This window comes from Pecten maximus, chromosome 17 (genome assembly GCF_902652985.1).
Source record: "Pecten maximus chromosome 17, xPecMax1.1, whole genome shotgun sequence".
Lineage (NCBI taxonomy): Eukaryota > Metazoa > Mollusca > Bivalvia > Pectinida > Pectinidae > Pecten > Pecten maximus.
This window is the reverse complement of record NC_047031.1, coordinates 11,306,813-11,314,656: the sequence shown is the minus strand read 5'-3', so window position 1 is coordinate 11,314,656 and position 7,844 is coordinate 11,306,813.

Sequence of the window (7,844 nt, the reverse complement as noted above, 5' to 3'; positions counted from 1 at the left end):
TGTCCTTTCTTTGTGTAACACACGTCCTCTGTGAGTAACACAAGTGTCCTTTCTTTGTGTAACACACGTCCTCTGTGAGTAACACAAGTGTCCTTTCTTTGTGCAACACACGTCCTCTGTGAGTTACACAAGTGTCCTTTCTTTGTGCAACACACGTCCTCTGTGAGTAACACAAGTGTCCTTTCTTTGTGCAACACACGTCCTCTGTGAGTAACACAAGTGTCCTTTCTTTGTGCAACACACGTCCTCTGTGAGTAACACAAGTGTCCTTTCTTTGTGCAACACACGTCCTCTGTGAGTAACACAAGTGTCCTTTCTTTGTGCAACACACGTCCTCTGTGAGTACACAAGTGTCCTTTCTTTGTGCAACACACGTCCTCTGTGAGTAACACAAGTGTCCTTTCTTTGTGCAACACACGTCCTCTGTGAGTAACACAAGTGTCCTTTCTTTGTGCAACACACGTCCTCTGTGAGTAACACAAGTGTCCTTTCTTTGTGCAACACACGTCCTCTGTGAGTAACACAAGTGTCCTTTCTTTGTGCAACACACGTCCTCTGTGAGTAACACAAGTGTCCTTTCTTTGTGCAACACACGTCCTCTGTGAGTAACACAAGTGTGGAATGTGTGAAAAATCTACACTGGGGCGAGGAAAATTACACTTTTCTAATCCCTAGTGATTTTCATTTCCTTTTTCTACAACACCAAAAGCAGTTGTGATAATTGATATTTTTCTGTTGTATTTCTCTTCAAATCTGTTTTTACCAAGCTGAATAATGTTAACCAGATTCCACACTTCACCTTATGACTTGCCATGTCACTTATAGAGGTCTGGTAGATTATGCTGAGACTGGTGTCTAATCCTGGTCATGTAGATTCTGTTGAGACTGATGTCTAATCCTGGTCATGTAGATTCTGTTGAGACAGGTGTCTAATCCTGGTCAGGTATAGATTATGTTGAGACAGATCTCTAATCCTGGTCAGGTATAGATTCTGTTGAGACAGATCTCTAATCCTGGTCATGTATAGATTCTGTTGAGACAGATGTCTAATCCTGGTCAGGTATATATTCTGTTGAGACTGATGTCTAATCCTGGTCATGTAGATTCTGTTGAGACTGATGTCTAATCCTGGTCATGTAGATTCTGTTGAGACAGATCTCTAATCCTGGTCAGGTATAGATTCTGTTGAGACAGATCTCTAATCCTGGTCAGGTATAGATTCTGTTGAGGCTGGTGTCTAATGGTGGTCAGGTATATATTCTGTTGAGACTGGTGTCTAATGCTGGTCAGATATAGATTATGTTCAGACAGATGTATAATCTTGGTCATGTAGAATCTGTTGAGACTGGTGTCTAATCCTGGTCAGGTATAGATTCTGTTGAGGCCCAGGTGTCTAATGGTGGTCATGTAGATTCGGTTGAGACTGGTGTCTGATACTGGTCATGTATAGATTCTGTTGAGACTGGTGTCTGATCCTGGTCATGTAGAATCTGTTGAGACAGATGTCTAATCCTGGTCAGGTTTAGATTCTGTTGAGACCCAGGTGTCTAATGGTGGTCAGGTATAGATTCTGTTGAGACTGGTGTCTAATCCTGATCATGCAGATTATGTTGAGACAGATGTCTGATCCTGGTCAGGTAAAGATTCTGTTGAGACTGGTGTCTTATCCTGGTCATGTATAGATTCTGTTGAGACAGATGTCTATAATCCTGGTCATGCCGATTATGTTGAGACTGTGTCTAATCCTAGTCATGTATAGATTCTGTTGAGACAGATGTCTAATCCTGGTCATGTATAGATTCTGTTGAGACAGATGTCTAATCCTGGTCAGGTATATATTCTGTTGAGACTGGTGTCTAATCCTGGTCATGTAGATTCTGTTGAGACAGATGTCTGATCCTGGTCAGGTATAGATTCTGTTGAGACTGATGTCTAATCCTGGTCATGTAGATTCTGTTGGAGACAGATGTCTGATCCTGGTCAGGTATAGATTCTGTTGAGACTTGTGTCTAATCCTGGTCATGTAGATTCTGTTGAGACAGATGTCTAATCCTGGTCATGTATAGATTCTGTTGAGACAGATGTCTAATCTTGGTCATGTAGATTCTGTTGATACATATGTCTAATCCTGGTCATGTATAGATTCTGTTGAGACAGATCTCTAATCCTGGTCATGTAGATTCTGTTGAGACAGATCTCTAATCCTGGTCAGGTATAGATTCTGTTGAGGCTGGTGTCTAATCCTGGCCATGTATAGATTCTGTTGAGACAGATGTCTAATCCTGGTCAGGTATAGATTCTGTTGAGACTGATGTCTAATCCTGGTCATGTAGATTCTGTTGAGACAGATGTCTGATCCTGGTCAGGTATAGATTCTGTTGAGACTTGTGTCTAATCCTGGTCATGTAGATTCTGTTGAGACAGATGTCTAATCCTGGTCATGTATAGATTCTGTTGAGACAGATCTCTAATCCTGGTCAGGTATAGATTCTGTTGAGACTGGTGTCTAATCCTGGTCAGGTAAAGATTCTTTTGAGACATATGTCTAATCCTGGTCATGTAGATTCTGTTGAGACAGATGTCTGATCCTGGTCAGGTATAGATTCTGTTGAGACTGGTGTCTAATCCTGGTCATGTATAGATTCTGTTGAGACAGATGTCTAATCCTGTTCATGTAGATTCTGTTGAGACATATGTCTGATCCTGGTCAGGTATAGATTCTGTTGAGACATGTCTAATCCTGGTCATGTAGATTCTGTTGAGACTGGTGTCTAATGCTTGTCATGCAGATTCTGTTTAGACAGATGTCTAATCCTGGTCAGGTATAGATTCTGTTGAGGCTGGTGTCTAATCCTGGTCATGTAGATTCTGTTGACACTGGTGTCTAATCCTGGTCAGGTATATATTCTGTTGAGACTGGTGTCTGATACTGGTCAGGTATAGATTCTGTTGAGACTGGTGTCTAATCCTGGTCAGGTATATATTCTGTTGAGACTGGTGTCTGATCCTGGTCATGTAGTTTCTGTTGACACTGGTGTCTAATCCTGGTCATGTAGATTCTGTTGAGACAGATGTCTAATCCTGGTCATGTAGATTCTGTTGAGGCTGGTGTCTAATCCTGGTCATGTAGATTCTGTTGAGACTGGTGTCTGATACTGGTCAGGTATAGATTCTGTTGAGACTGGTGTCTAATCCTGGTCAGGTATATATTCTGTTGAGACTGGTGTCTGATCCTGGTCATGTAGATTCTGTTGAGACTGGTGTCTGATACTGGTCAGGTATAGATTCTGTTGACACTGGTGTCTAATCCTGGTCATGTAGATTCTGTTGAGACTGGTGTCTGATACTGGTCAGGTATAGATTCTGTTGAGACTGGTGTCTAATCCTGGTCAGGTATATATTCTGTTGAGACTGGTGTCTGATCCTGGTCAGGTATAGATTCTGTTGAGACTGGTGTCTAATCCTGGTCATGTAGATTATGTTGAGACAGATGTCTAATCCTGGTCAGGTATAGATTCTGTTGAGACTGGTGTCTAATCCTGGTCAGGTATAGATTCTTTTGAGACAGATGTCTAATCCTGGTCATGTATAGATTCTGTTGAGACTGGTGTCTAATCCTGGTCAGGTATAGATTCTGTTGAGGCTGGTGTCTGATACTGGTCAGGTATAGATTCTGTTGAGACAGATGTCTAATCCTGGTCAGGTATATATTCTGTTGAGACTGGTGTCTAATCCTGGTCAGGTATAGATTCGGTTGAGACAGATGTCTGATCCTGGTCAGGTATAGATTCTGTTGAGACTGGTGTCTAATCCTGGTCAGGTATAGATTCTGTTGAGAGAGATGTCTAATCTTGGTCATGTATAGATTATGTTGAGGCTGGTGTCTGATCCTGGTCAGGTATATATTCTGTTGAGACTGGTGTCTAATCCTGGTCAGGTATAGATTATGTTGAGAGAGATCTCTAATCCTGGTCAGGTATAGATTCTGTTGAGACTGGTGTCTAATCCTGGTCAGGTATAGATTCTGTTGAGACAGATGTCTAATACTGGTCAGGTATAGATTCTGTTGAGGCTGGTGTCTAATGGTGGTCATGTATAGATTCTGTTGACACAGATGTCTAATCCTGGTCATGTATAGATTCTGTTGAGGACTGGTGTACTAATCCTGGTCAGGTATAGATTCTGTTGAGACTGGTGTCTAATCCTGGTCAGGTATAGATTCTGTTGAGCTGGGGTCTAATGGTGGTCCAGGTAGAAATCTGTTGAGGCTGGTGTCTAATCCTGGTCATGTAGAATCTGTTGAGACAGATGTCTAATCCTGGTCAGGTATATGTTCTGTTGAGACTGGTGTCTAATCCTTGTCATGTATAGATTCGGTTGAGACAGATGTCTGATCCTGGTCATGTATAGATTCTGTTGAGACTGGTGTCTAATCCTGGTCATGTATAGATTCTGTTGACACAGATGTCTAATCCTGGTCATGTATAGATTCTGTTGAGACTGGTGTCTGATACTGGTCAGGTATAGATTCTGTTGAGACTGGTGTCTAATCCTGGTCATGTAGATTCTGTTGAGACAGATGTCTAATCCTGGTCAGGTATAGATTCTGTTGAGACTGGTGTCTAATCCTGGTCATGTAGATTCGGTTGAGACTGGTGTCTGATACTGGTCAGGTATAGATTCTGTTGAGACTGGTGTCTAATCCTGGTCATGTAGATTCTGTTGAGACAGATGTCTAATCCTGGTCAGGTATAGATTCTGTTGAGACTGGTGTCTAATCCTGGTCATGTAGATTCTGTTGAGACAGATGTCTAATCCTGGTCAGGTATAGATTCTGTTGACACTGGTGTCTAATCCTGGTCATGTAGATTCTGTTGAGACTGGTGTCTAATCCTGGTCAGGTATAGATTCTCTTGAGACAGATGTCTAATCCTGGTCATGTAGATTCTGTTGAGACTGGTGTCTAATGCTGGTCATGCAGATTCTGTTTAGACAGATGTCTAATCCTGGTCATGTAGATTCTGTTGAGACAGATGTCTAATCCTGGTCAGGTATGGATTCTGTTGAGACTTGTGTCTAATCCTGGTCATGCAGATTCTGTTGAGAGAGATGTCTAATCCTGGTCATCTAGATTCTGTTGAGACTGATGTCTAATCCTGGTCATGTATGGATTCTGCTGAGACAGATGTCTAATACGGTTTTCATAGTGTATTCATGGTCACATGTTTGTTGTTTTCCCTTGGTATGTTCATATCAGCAAACCACATTAGGAATGTAAATATAATATAGTGAAATCAAGATCTATATTAGCAGTGCACTTGAGTGTGATCTGTTTGAAAGCCTAAAAAGCCTACTCTACTCATACTGAATATATGTTGTGTTTGTGTTATTATTTTGCCGCCTTGCATTGGTACCCGTTGTTTGTGCTATTTATAGCAATGTTGTGATTGGAGAATGAGAGAGTAAATTCCGATGGCTTTTAATTAGGCCACGCTGCTCAATCTTCACATTGCTGTAATGGCAGATGTCTAATCCTGGTCATGTAGATTCTGTTGAGACTGGTGTCTAATCCTGGTCATGTATAGATTCTGTTGAGACAGATGTCTAATCCTAGTCATGTAGATTCTGTTGAGACAGATGTCTGATCCTGGTCAGGTATAGATTTTGTTGAGACATGTCTAATCCTAGTCATGTAGATTCTGTTGAGACTGGTGTCTAATGCTTGTCATGCAGATTCTGTTTAGACAGATGTCTAATCCTGGTCAGGTATATATTCTGTTGACACTGGTGTCTAATCCTGGTCATGTAGATTCTGTTGACACTGGTGTCTAATCCTGGTCATGTAGAATCTGTTGAGACTGGTGTCTAATGGTGGTCAGGTATAGATTCTGTTGAGACAGATGTCTAATCCTGGTCATGTAGATTCTGTTGAGACTGGTGTCTAATGCTGGTCATGCAGATTCTGTTTAGACAGATGTCTAATCCAGGTCAGGTATATATTCTGTTGACACTGGTGTCTAATCCTGGTCATGTAGATTCTGTTGAGACTGGTGTCTGATACTGGTCAGGTATAGATTCTGTTGAGACTGGTGTCTAATCCTGGTCATGTAGATTCTGTTGAGACAGATGTCTAATCCTGGTCAGGTATAGATTCTGTTGAGACTGATGTCTAATCCTGGTCATGTAGATTCTGTTGAGACAGATGTCTAATCCTGGTCAGGTATAGATTCTGTTGACACTGGTGTCTAATCCTGGTCATGTAGATTCGGTTGAGACTGGTGTCTAATGGTGGTCAGGTATAGATTCTGTTGAGACAGATGTCTAATCCTGGTCATGTAGATTCTGTTGAGACTGGTGTCTAATGCTGGTCATGAAGATTCTGTTGAGACAGATGTCTAATCCTGGTCAGGTATATATTCTGTTGAGACTGGTGTCTAATCCTTGTCATGTATAGATTCGGTTGAGACAGATGTCTGATCCTGGTCAGGTATATATTCTGTTGAGACTGGTGTCTAATCCTGGTCAGGTAAAGATTCTGTTGAGACATATGTCTAATCCTGGTCATGTAGATTCTGTTGAGACAGATGTCTGATCCTGGTCAGGTATAGATTCTGTTGAGACAGATGTCTAATCCTGGTCATGTAGATTCTGTTGAGACTGGTGTCTAATCCTGGTCATGTATAGATTCTGTTGAGACAGATGTCTAATCCTAGTCATGTAGATTCTGTTGAGACAGATGTCTGATCCTGGTCAGGTATAGATTTTGTTGAGACATGTCTAATCCTGGTCATGTAGATTCTGTTGAGACTGGTGTCTCATGCTTGTCATGCAGATTCTGTTTAGACAGATGTCTAATCCTGGTCAGGTATATATTCTGTTGACACTGGAGTCTAATCCTGGTCATGTAGATTCTGTTGACACTGGTGTCTAATCCTGGTCATGTAGATTCTGTTGAGACTGGTGTCTAATGGTGGTCAGGTATAGATTCTGTTGAGACAGATGTCTAATCCTGGTCATGTAGATTCTGTTGAGACTGGTGTCTAATGCTGGTCATGCAGATTCTGTTTAGACAGATGTCTAATCCAGGTCAGGTATATATTCTGTTGACACTGGTGTCTAATCCTGGTCATGTAGATTCTGTTGAGACATATGTCTAATACTGGTCAGGTATAGATTCTGTTGAGACAGATGTCTAATCCTGGTCATGTAGATTCTGTTGAGACAGATGTCTAATCCTGGTCAGGTATAGATTCTGTTGACACTGGTGTCTAATCCTGGTCATGTAGATTATGTTGAGACTGGTGTCTAATGGTGGTCAGGTATAGATTCTGTTGAGACAGATGTCTAATCCTGGTCATGTAGATTCTGTTGAGACTGGTGTCTAATGCTGGTCATGCAGATTCTGTTTAGACAGATGTCTAATCCTGGTCAGGTATAGATTCTGTTGAGACAGATGTCTAATCCTGGTCATGTAGATTCTGTTGAGACAGATGTCTAATCCTGGTCAGGTATAGATTCTGTTGACACTGGTGTCTAATCCTTGTCATGTATAGATTCGGTTGAGACAGATGTCTAATCCTGGTCATGTAGATTCTGTTGAGACAGATGTCTAATCCTGGTCAGGTATATATTCTGTTGAGACTGGTGTCTAATCCTTGTCATGTATAGATTCTGTTGAGACAGATGTCTAATCCTGGTCATGTAGATTCTGTTGAGACCCAGGTGTCTAATCCTGGTCAGGTATATATTCTGTTGACACTGGTGTCTAATCCTGGTCATGTAGATTCTGTTGAGACTGATGTCTAATGGTGGTCAGGTATAGATTCTCTTGAGACAGATGTCTA